Raw genomic sequence first — 12,981 nt, 5'->3', positions numbered from 1 at the left:
GCACAATTGTGGCTGACTAAATACTTTTTTGCCCCACTGCATGTTGCCTACTTCACCCATTCAATGGTCTGATAAAACGTGACAATGTCCCATTCAATGCATCGATAGCATCCAAATGGGGTGCCAAGACACTCCTTTGGATACTAGCAACTTTGATTTGTCTACAAAAGGCTTGAGGAAAACCTGCATGTTAGGTTCACATAACCAAACCATTAGACCAGCCAGAACATGAACCACATTTTGGGTGGAAGTTCATTCAGATGTACCCGAGTAGGGGTGCATTTCTCCTTTCCGACATGTCGCCTTTCCGACGTTGACGAACCCTATACCTAACCCTAACCCTAACCCTAACCGCACGCGGAAGCCACTAGTCGGAGTGGTGAGATGTCGGAATGTTGAGTGAACACCCCCGAGTAGGCCAAATTGAAAACTTTGAGGACTTAAACACAGGTGAACCATCAGAATTAAAAATTATTAACATCTGATCAAATCTGACCAGCTCCTGATAACCTCTTGTATACAACAATGGAGACATGGTCGATCAAATCTGTAGCTCAACTTAACCACGACATAATCATGATCTTCCCTCTCCCAACCAACCCCTATATCCATCCCCCTCATACATCCCCCTCCAGTGAATTGAGCTCTTGTCTGATGACACACACACACACACACACACACACACACACACACACACACACACACACACACACACACACACACACACACACACACACACACACACACACACACACAAACACACAAAACCGTTGCCCAACAACGCCGATTTGCATACTGTGGCATGTCAGTCATGTCCATATATGGGCATAATTTGTCCAGACAGACAGACAACTTGAATTGAATGGGGACATGTATTATTACCATTATTACAAGTATTGTTTCATATTATGATAATTAATCGTAATCTTCTCACATCAGATCAATGGGATTTAGGTTGAAAATCAGGAAAGGTTTCAGCTTTACATTATGAAATAAAATATAATACATGAAATAATGCACGTAAAAACAAGTCGTGGGGGCAGAAGTGCCTGGGACATAATGAGCGCAATGCCTTCCTCTCTGTGGTACAAACCTAATTGTGTGCCTAATTTTTTAATCCCTCTCATACCGATTTGGGAAGCTGCACACATAAACCTTACTAGCCGGCATCAACAGGAGACATTTCTGTTCAAGGTTATCAACTGGAACCAACTGAATTGGGGATGTACCTTCAGTCACACATGAAATATGCGACACAAACCCAAGAGCCGATGGAAGCCTAAAGGAGGGGGTATGTGAGCCAAAGGTTTTGAATAGTAAGCCAATTGCAGTTTCTGCTTCTGAGACATATGAAATTATCTGCTTGATCTGCCCAAAGCATCCATCCGTCAGGCGTGCGCAATAATCATTGCGTCTTTTTGTGCGGCGATAACTTTTACTGGTGTAGACCAAACCTTTATGTACCATTCTGTTGTGAAGAAGAATTTCAATTGGTGGCTCAATCGATGCAGCGAGGAAGGCATTCCGCTCAGTCTGTGTGATGCGTTTAGTTTTTCCAGAATCCAAAACAACTGTTGTGTCCTGGTATCGCACAAATTTCTGCACTTTTGTGTACTCAGTCATCTCCCTACAGAAAGCAAGGACACGGTCACTGACTGCATAATGACTTGAGAAATGTGGTACAGCTCTGTAGAGCAAGAACTTGTTAACTATCTGAATAGCAACAGCTTTGGTTCCATGCACCATTTTAAGGAGACTTCCATTTCCTGTTTCAAAAACAAAAGTAGAGTGTGCCCACAATGGACCCCACAGTTTAACTGACTTGGCCAGATGAGTAAGGAGATGCACGTTGAATGTCATTGCACTTTCCTCGTAGAAAAACTGAAACCTCATAACAAATTCAAGGAGCATAAGATCTGCTTTGTTCACCTCATCAAATGTAATTTTCTCTTTCAAAAGATGAAAAACTGCTGAAACAAGAAGGCCAAGGTGCTTGATGTAGCGGTCTTCTAGTACACCTTCAAGGCACGGCAAGCTGTAGAACAACAGCCATGCCCGCCATTCAGAGGCTTTCCAGAATTTGCACTCACTTAATGGTCTGGGTAAACGAGAGATCAAATGAGGTGGCTGAATGCTTTTTATTCCGTTTTCTATAACCCTGAGTTTGGCAGGACTGCCGATGTAATATGGCTGATTGGTGCCGTTAAGCATGAGTTCTGTCATTTGTCTGATAACACCTAACAAAACAGCATGCATATAATCAGGCACAAATCCCCAAACTATATCAAAGTGTGGCATGTTAATCAAGGGAGATGGGCCTTTGACACCTCTGACCGTTTTTTGTTCAACAAATGCCAATTCCATATCCCTCAACATTCCTGCTGCATTTCTGTCACTGTACTCTTCATTTGAAACTGTGTACTTTACCTGCCTGTCCACCAATTTGCCAGGGTGGAGGCAAAAGCCACAGCCAAAGTATCCATTAAATTGTGTTGTATTCTGCATGGTGGGCCGTGCCTTGGAGTCAACACAGCAACACAGACCCACAACTTTGCTGTTCATCAACATTCCATTTTTTTCCCAAGATACTCCTTTAGATACTAGTGACTTTGATTGTTCTACAAAAGGCTTGAGGAAAACCTGCATGTTAGGTTCATGTAAACCAAACCAAAGACCAGCCAGAATAACATGTTTGAAACGGATTTTGGGTGGAAGTTCATTCAGATGCAGCTGAATAGGCCAAATTGAAAATTTGGAGGACTTGAACACAGGTGAACCATCAGAGTTAAAAGCATATGACAAATTATCAGCATCTGATAAAATCTGACCAGCTCCTGATAACTTCTTGTATAATTCACCATCATAAATGTCTGAAATGACTCCATCTCCATTGCATGGTCGATCGAATATGTAGCTCAACTCTTTCTGAACCTCTGGAATTTCAAGTATGCACTTTATTTGAGGAGCAATTGGGACATTGATGAAAAACCTTGCATTGTTAAGGGTACTGATCTCTACTGGAAACTGGCATTCTGCACACTGAGTTATATATTTTTCTTGTATTTCTTCCTGTGTACCTATGTTTGCTTTACAGTTGTCACAGTAAAATTGAAATTCTACAATCTCTGAATTATTCTTAAATATCTTGTTAAAACAATGTTTGGATCTGGGGACAACATCTTTTCCAAACAACTGATTAATTAGTTTGAGCAAATCACCGAGTTGAGTCCCTGTTATATTGTGCCAAGCAGCATGACACAGAATCATGAGCAGTGCTTCAGCACTTGTTGTGGTACCTGTTGAAGTTAGTTTGGAGTCCATATCAGGCTCTGTGCCTAACCTCCCCAATGGATGATCCACATTAGAGTCTGAGTCACTGTCATCTGAGAGAGCCGAGTCATCCTCTGAGAGAGCCGAGTCATCCTCTGAGAGAGCCGTTTCGTCATCCGAGAGAGCTGCATCGTCACCTGAAGTAGCTACATCGTCATCTGAGAGTGTTGCATGGTCATCTGAGGAAGCAGTCGTGTCCTAAGTGGGTGAGGAACACAATTATTAATTAGGCTATATATACAACAGCTGTTACCGATTGTGTTAGTTCAGTTCCAGTTTGACCTGGTTGGGAGTTTGTTAATCTATCACTCTTCAGTTTTACTGTGTGTTACGGCTCCTTTTATTTTTTTGCTGTGCGTGGATGCACAAAGGTATTTGAATACTAGACTTTGCAGTTTGTTTGATGTGTAGTTTATTAGCATTGTTTGGATGTTACCAGCAAACTCTTTGTTGTACCTCATCTTTAGTCTCATGTAGTATGTATGCATAATTTCTGCATCAGTCTATATTGTATATTTGTATGTTACAGTCCTTATTAAATTTGAAGACAATTATGGTTTATATATTATAGAGAGTAAGATGTATGTATGTTATATGTTTCAGACCACAGCTGTAATAAATACCCTCAACTGGGAACAGTCGGATTTCTTCCGTGTCCTCTGACCTGGACACACCTCCATACCTTGTGCAGCTCTATACCACATTCCCTGGAGACCCCGTCTCCTTCACAACATCAAAAACACTACTAACCTGAACTTCCAAATGTTGCCTGCTCATGCTTTGGTTGCTGTCATCCAGGAGAGACGTTTCCTCATCTGAAAGAGCCATGCCCTGATCTCCCGAGAGAGCCTCTTCGTCATCTGAGAGTGTTGCGTGGTCATCTGGAGCAGCCATGTCCTAAGTGGGCAAGGACAATACAAATATATAAATATAAATTCATTAACCCAAAGGGATAAAAAAAAAGAACATCAAAAGCACAACTAACCTGAACTTCCAAATTTCGCCTGCTGACGCTTTGGTTGGTATCTGAGGCAGCCGCATTGTCATCCGGGAGAGACGTTTCCTCATCTGGAAGATCCATGCCCTGATCTCCCGAGAGAGCCTCTTCGTCATCTGAGAGTGTTGCGTGGTCATCTGGAGCAGCCATGTCCTAAGTGGGCAAGGACAATACAAATATATAAATATAAATTCATTAAACCAAAGGGATAAAAAAAAGAACATCAAAAGCACAACTAACCTGATCTCCCGAGAGAGCCTCTTCGTCATCTGAGATAAATGCAAATCCAGAGCTATCTGTCACCTGATCAAGACGACACATTCCTTGAGGCAGCTGGGTTAACTGGAGGGGTCATGTCCATGACAGATGCACGCTAAGTAAATGTAGACATACAACACAGGCATGATGGACTGGACTTTGTTAAATGCATGAGGGAAACATGAGAATTTGACTATGGAATCTGACGTACCAACTGATTTTGCCGTTTGGTTCGTTGTGGAACACCTGAATTGCCCTGTGGCTCCAAGTACAGCTTGTACTTTAGTCGCCCAGTCTGAAACAATACATAACATAATAAAATGTATTTTGGGAAACGAGTGCTGTACTCAAGACTTAAGCTAGGTACCAACAACAGGTAATGACAGAACTGCCTCGATAGAGTACTGAAAGTGCTTCCAGTCGAATATAGCATACCGTGTTTGATGTATTTGTACCGACATCTCCTGAGAGAGCCTCTTCGTCATCTGAGAGTGTTGCATGGTCATCTGGAGCAGCCATGTCCTAAGTGGGCAAGGACAATACAAATATATAAATATAAATAAATTCATTAAACCAAAGGGGGCGAATGAAACTTACCCTACAGACTCAGTTCATATTATACAGTCCTTTCTAAACCCTCTCCAACAGGCATGATAGACTGGACTTTGTTAAATGCATGAGGGAAACATGAGAATTTGACAATAATGAATCTGACATACCATCTGATTTTGCCGTTTGGTTTGTTGCGGAACACCTGAATTGCCCTGTGGCTCCAAGTACAGCTTGTACTTTAGTCACCCAGTCTGAAACAATACATAACATAATAAAATGTATTTTGGGAAAAGAGTGCTGTACTCAAGACTTAAGATTTAGAAAACATTTTAAAGAATCGCCGATTCTTTAAAATGTTTTCTAAATCTTAAGTTTTTTGAAAAAAAAAAAAAGATCCCCCCCCCTCCACCCCCCAAGATTTTTCAAAAATAGCAGATCTACAAGCTCATAGTGTAACTCCCTCCAAGCACAGACAGACACAAGTGGTTTCCTTGCTACTGATTTATTTGAAGGTGACTTCAATCCTCCAAATCCACCGTGAAAACTATAAACAATAAACATAAAATAAGCATGTTACATTAACATAGAAGACCTCATGCACAGCATGTAAAATAGACATTTACTAGAGTAAAATACAGACAGTACAAACAAACAAACAAATACCTTGTTGGCTGCATGCTACACATAAAGGGAGTACTCTTCAGTCTTCAGGTCCTTACTTATAACCCTTTCTTATGACTTTAGACAGTAACCTTTCTTAGAACTTTTAAGTTTAGCCAGTCTCTTGTGCCCAGCATGACACAGAGCTTCTGCAACCTGCTGCTTGCTGCTGCTGCTGCTTGATGACATAATGCAAAAGTCCTGTGTAACCCTATTTCACGTGAGAGCAGACCAACGAGACACAGAACGACTTTAACACTTCAAAATAAAAGCATTACAACAACTTCACAAATAATCATGAAATAATGTACATAAATGTGACTTAAAATAACTTCTTAATTATGAACTTGGACTTAAGAGAAATAACAAATTATTATATAACTTATAAACGATGACAGCAGTTACACTCCCACCAAATCACACAAACCTTGACGTGGGATTTCTTTTAACACTTTTTAACCTCAAAATAAACCTTTCATGTTATTAAACATTTTACAATGAAATTTCAGGTACAACATTAACCATCTTCCTCTGCTTCAAGCAGAACAACAACCTTTTATCCAGGTTTTTCAATGTACACCTTTTTAGTTGTGGGTTTTCCCTTTTGATCAAATGTGATGTCACTAACCATCAATTTTGGTTTTCTCACCCTAACATCTGACCCTAGATAGCCCTCAGTGTTACTAGCCAGCTTCCGTTGGTGCCAGATCATCTTCTAGAAGGACAATGTCATTGACCTTCAAGTTCCTTCTTTTCTTCCGACACTTTCGTCTTGGTTTCTTGTGGCTGTTCTTTAATACTGCTGGATGCTTTGCGTGTGTTCCTTCTTCATCCAAGAATGGATTCAACATGCACAGCTTGCTGTCTTTGGTCTTGGTAACTGCTTTCTTGACGTTAGCAAGTTCTGCTTCTTTCCTTTCTTCTAAGCTTGCACTTTCACTGGTTCTTTGTTTCACACCTTTATCTTCTTTGCCTTCTTTTGCTTTAGTTCTACACACAAGAGCCTTGTGGAGTTCAGAATCATCTGTCTTGATTTCTCCCACCTTGCGTTCTCCGCCAGGTAGCTTGAGATCTTCTTGGGGTACTGGATCATCTTCTCCAGCTCTATCCTTTACTTGTTTCACTATGATGCGATGGCTGATTCCGATGGCATCGCCGTTGTCTACACAGGGATTCCCATGTCCAACAATACTCGATCCAAGGTATGTACGCTGCGCATAAGGCTGGTTGTCATTACCAGACACAACTTCCCTTGGAAGTAGGGCTTGTGAGCAGTTGTACCCAATGAGCAGACCTACTTCGCAGTCCTTCAGATGTGGTATCTTATCTTGGAGATGCTCTAGATGGGGCCACGCTTTAGCAGTTTCACCTGTTGGTATAGTTCTGTTGGCTGGAATAAACCCACGCGTGTAGACTGGTGGTAAGGAGATTCTTTTACTGGAGTAAAAGCCTCTGATTCTTAGATTGTTTACTCTTTTGGAGCTCACTACTGTAGATCTTGCTGTCATAGTAGAGAGCTTGAGCTTGACTTGTTCTTTATCTGCTTCCAACGCTTCTGCTACGTTGCTTAGCACAAAGGTTGTGTCGCTTTGAGAATCCAACAGCGCATATACAAGTATTTCTTGTGCTGGTTTAGTTGTGGATGAAAGCCAGACTGGAATTATTGCAGCTGTTTGTACGTTAGCTTCTTGAAGTATTACTCTGTTTGAAATAACCTCTTGGTATTGTGATGATTGATCACTTTGACTTTCTTGACTTGTACTTGGCTTAGTTTGTGGTGTGCTTTGGTCATCTTTGTCTCGCTCTTCATGCAGACAAGTAGGATGCTTCCTTTTGCTTGTGTCGCAGACACTCCTACTGTTGCAACTTTTTGATTGGTGACCAGACTTGAGACAACCAAAGCATAGTCTTTCAGCTTTAACAAATTTGACTCTGTCTGACACTGCTTTCTCCATGAACTTCCAGCATTTGTGCAACTCATGCCCTGTCTTCTCACAGAGAATGCATTTTATTGGAGCTTGTGGTCAGTGTATCTTCATTGGAACTTGTGTTCAGTGACTTTGCTCCAAAACTTTGTTGTCTTTGGGACTTTGGGTTGTCAGCTTCACATTGTTTCAATGACTGCAGTGAAGTAACAGGGTTGCAGGCAATTTTTGCTTCTCTTGTTAGAAACCTGACAAACTGGCTAAAGGAAGGGAATTGGTTACTCTCTTCTTCTGTTTCAATAACCTTTCGATTCCATCTCGACGTGAGCCAATCTGGTAGCTTAGAAAGAATGTTCCTGTTCTCATTACAGTCATTCAGGATCTCCAATGTCTTGATGTGGATCATGGCAGCCTCACAACTGCGAAGAAAATCAGCAAACTCTCTGAGCTCAAAGCTGTCCTTAGACCCCATCTTAGGCCATGTTTGGAGCTTGTCTCTGTATGCCTTTGCAATGGTAAATGGGTTTCCGTATCTCTCCTCCAGAATCTCCCATGCTGCAACATAGGCAGATTCGGTTCCGAGCAGGAAGTAACCATCAAGTGCCTTCTTAGCTTGACCACCTATATATCTTCGTAGGTAGTAAATCTTCTCTTTCTCTTGTATGTTCTTCTGGTCTATCAGCGTTTCAAAGGATAGTTTCCAGTCATTATACTTTAATGGATCCCCACTGAATATTGGAGGTTCAGGAATTGGGATTCTGTTGGCACTTAAAGCACCTGCTAGCATCTTAATGAGCTCTGCTGTACTGTCATTGGAGGTGGTCACAACTTGTGGTACGGAAGACATATTCTGTACTGTAGGCTCACCAGACTGTGACATTTTTAATCACTTCTTAAATTAAACCCACTTTGTAAATACCTTGTTAAATTGTCCAAAAAATTGTCAACAAAAATATTGGCAGTAAATTAATTATCTAACTTATTAACTTTTTAGATGAACTTCTACTATGTAAATATCACTTAAATGTAATATGTAAATACCTCATAAAGTTTTAAATAAATCAAAAATCTTAAATTCAACTTTTGAATATTACCTTTCAAAACACTCGATTTAAACCACTTCAAAAACGTAGATATCAAAACGTAAATATCAAATGGCAGTTAGAAAACTTCAATATCAAATGGTAAATACTTTCACTTATTTTTTGCAAAATCAAAAAACACTTTTAGCTTGAAACATCAAAAGAAAAAATGAGAAAATGTATCGTCCCTTTTTAACTTGGCAATATATATCAAAATGAAATGAGAAAATATAGTGTCCTTTTTAACTTAGCACTTTAACTGTGTCTTGTATAAATGAGCTTCAATTAAGCTTCAATTAGATTAAATGAGCAGATAAGTCCAAACTTTTACCACATACTCCACAGTATCTTCAAACCCTCTTCTTAGAGCACTGTTGATTTAGTGTCCTTTTCTTTATGGCTTTGTCTTGAAAACGCTGTGATTACCTTTGTATCTTCTATTCTGTGTGTGTGTGAGAGGGGCAAGAGGAGGGGGGGGGGCTTGGTATTGGGCTCATCTGTCAGTCCTTCTCCTTGATGACGAAAACTCCGTGCAGCTGCGCTGTCAGTCCTTGATGAGAAGGCTCCACTCAGCTGCGCCTGGTCCTCTGATCTTAACGACCGTCAATTAACGTTGTCCACTGCGTCGATGAACAGTGCGAGTTTTCACTGTCCTGTTCAACTCCCTCCAAGCACAGACAGACACAAGTGGTTTCCTTGCTACTGATTTATTTGAAGGTGACTTCAATCCTCCAAATCCACTGTGAAAACTATAAACAATAAACATAAAACAAGCATGTTACATTAACATAGAAGACCTCATGCACAGCATGTAAAATAGACATTTACCAGAGTAAAATACAGACAGTACAAACAAACAAACAAATACCTCGTTGGCTGCATGCTACACATAAAGGGAGTACTCTTCAGTCTTCAGGTCCTTACTTATAACCCTTTCTTATGACTTTAGACAGTAACCTTTCTTAGAACTTTTAAGTTTAGCCAGTCTCTTATGCCCAGCATGACACAGAGCTTCTGCACCCTGCTGCTTGCTGCTGCTGCTGCTTGATGACATAATGCAAAAGTTCTGTGTAACCCTATTTCACGTGAGAGCAGACCAACGAGACACAGAACGTGACTTTAACACTTCAAAATAAAAGCATTACAACAACTTCACAAATAATCATGAAATAATGTACATAAATGTGACTTAAAATAACTTCTTAATTATGAACTTGGACTTAAGAGAAATAACAAATTATTATATAACTTATAAACGATGACAGCAGTTACACATAGCGCTATGAGCTTATATATCTGCTATTTTTGAATAGCCAAAGAAACCTAAAGTGACACAGATGCGTTCCAGGTCTTAATGGGTTAAGCTAGGTACCAACAAGAGGTAATGACAGAACTGCCTTGATAGAGTACTGAAAGTGCTTCCAGTTGAATATAGCATACCGTGTTTGATGCATTTGTACCGACATCTCCCGAGAGAGCCTCTTCGTCATCTGAGAGTGTTAAGTGGTCATCTGGAGCAGCCATGTCCTATAAGTGGGCAAGGAAAATACAAATATATAAAAAATAAATTCATTAAACCAAAGGGGATCAAAAAATAACATCAAAAGCACAACTAACCTGAACTTCCAAATTTCGCCTGCTGACGCTTTGGTTGGTATCTGAGGCAGCCGCATTGTCATCTGAAAGAGCCATGCCCTGATCTCCCGAGAGAGCCTCTTCGTCATCTGAGAGTGTTGCGTGGTCATCTGGAGTAGCCATGTCCTAAGTGGGCAAGGACAATACAAATATATAAATATAAATTCATTAAACCAAAGGGATAAAAAAAGAACATCAAAAGCACAACTAACCTGATCTCCCGAGAGAGCCTCTTCGTCATCTGAGAGTGTTGCGTGGTCATCTGGTGGGCCATGTCCTAAGTGGGTGAGGAAAATACAAATGTATAAATGCAAATCCAGAGCTATCTGTCACCTGATCAAGACGACACATTCCTTGAGGCAGCTGGGTTAACTGGAGGGGTCATGTCCATGAGAATTTGACAATATGGAATCTGTCGTACCAACTGATTTTGCCGTTTACTTCGTTGTGGAAGACCTGGATTGCCCTGTGGTTCCAAGTGCAGCTTGTACTTTAGTCGCCCAGTCTGCAACAATACATAACATAAAATGTATTTTGGGAAAAGAGTGCTGTACTCAAAGACTTAAGCTAGGTACCAACAACAGGTAATGACAGAACTGCCTCGATAGAGTACTGAAAGTGCTTCCAGTCGAATATAGCATACCGTGTTTGATGCATTTGTACCGACATCCCTCTGTGACTCTGCATACATCCTTTTAGGCATGGTCTGTAACAACAAATAAACATAAAATTTGTATTGGATGAAATCATAATTTACCAGTTTCTATATCAGTGGTGCTCAAACTTTTTCATGTCAAGGACCTCCAAAATGATGTGTATTCGGCCGCTGACCGCCATCTCAAAATAGTTTGTTCCAGGGACCCCCAGAAGCAAAGATTTGAGATAAAAATGTTTGAGACAAAAATAGCAGATCTACAAGCTCGTAGCGCGGCCCTCGGTACCGCGTTATGAACTTGTTTATCTGCCATTTTTGAATAGCCAAAGTGTAAAATAATGCTTTTTAGCTCAAATCTAAAAATGACACAGATGCGTTCCAGGTCTTAAAGGGTTAAGTCAAAGTAATTAAGTCTTGGTCAGATATTAATCAACTACATTTTAAAGTTGATTAGAGTTAATGTACTTGAGTTAAAGTACTAGAGTACTTCTATTTATAGAATACGCAATTATTCTAAAGTACATTTCCTGCAATTATTCTAAAGTACATTTCCTTTCAAGTATCCATGCATTTGCTGTACTATATTTTCCCAAGAAAATGCACAGAGCCTAAACAGATTGATTTATGAGATCAACGTCATAATGATCCCCCTCAAACATACCTCAGTGTGCCTTAAGTTCCACTGGGGTCGGGGGGGGGGGGGGGGGGGGTTGGCCTCTCCTTAGCGGGGCACTATTTGCCTTCACAAATATAGTCCACCACCCTCCTCCAGATGTCCTGCCACACAGCCAATGTGGACCTGAAACAGATGAAAACAAGACATGTTTTAGAAATCAATTCCATTTTGGATAAATGCAGTAAAAAATACAAAATATATGAAATTGCATATGCAGCCTACAGCAGTGTTAACATTTTCATATCAAGGACCCCCAAAAGCAGACCCCCATTTGGAAAGAGTTGGTTGTGCCATGGACCTCCATTAGAGATGATGTTAATTATTGGATTATTACAGAATTTTACAACCGCCTATACTGTGGGGAGAGTTAACGGTAGGAAGTGATTTTCTTTGGTTAAAATAGCTCTACAGTATATTCTTACTCATTGAGGTAGAGTGGGACACCAGCTCTTCAGTAAACAAAAAATGCATTTCAGGTCAGGAACAATTGTATCCAATCAGGACTCAGACAGGATCAGGATTAAAGTGATGACATAAATAAATGAGCAGACAAAACTGGAACACTATAAAAATGTTGCTGATTTATCAGAAACATTTTTAAATATTATATTTATTATATATAATAAATATAATATATATTTATTGTAAATAAATACATATTTATATATAATATAATAAATAATATATATTATATTTATATATATATTATATTTATATAATTAAATGGGTATTCTCTCCTGATTGGCTGACATTTTGTCACCTCCCTGAAAATGTATTTTCTGTTTATTAACCCATTTAGACCAGGAAAGAATCTGTATCATTTTTCTTTAGGTTATTCAAAAAAATCATGAAAATGTACGCAAATCTTTTAATATAACTAAAATCTTTGCTTCTGGGGTCCCTGGAACAAAATATTTTCAGATGGGGGTGCACGGCCAAATACATACAAATACATTGGGTGGTCCTTGACCTGAAAAGGTTTAAGAAGCACTATAAAAAAAATAAAAAAAAATCTGTTAGGATTTACAAGACATTTGTAGTTACAAATGTTTGTTTTTAAATTAAAATAATACATATGTATAGAAAGATTTACCATTTTTCAAAAATAGCAGATCTACAAGCTCAGCTCAGAGCTTATGAATAGCCAAAGAATTTACAGTGATTTAAACCTTTAATTATAAAAAACTTTTGTCTTTAAATACATTTGTAAA

The sequence above is a fragment of the Gymnoscopelus microlampas genome, assembly GCF_963454915.1.
Source record: "Gymnoscopelus microlampas genome assembly, contig: SCAFFOLD_26, whole genome shotgun sequence".
Taxonomy (NCBI): domain Eukaryota; kingdom Metazoa; phylum Chordata; class Actinopteri; order Myctophiformes; family Myctophidae; genus Gymnoscopelus; species Gymnoscopelus microlampas.
Note: the sequence above shows the minus strand (reverse complement) of the source record.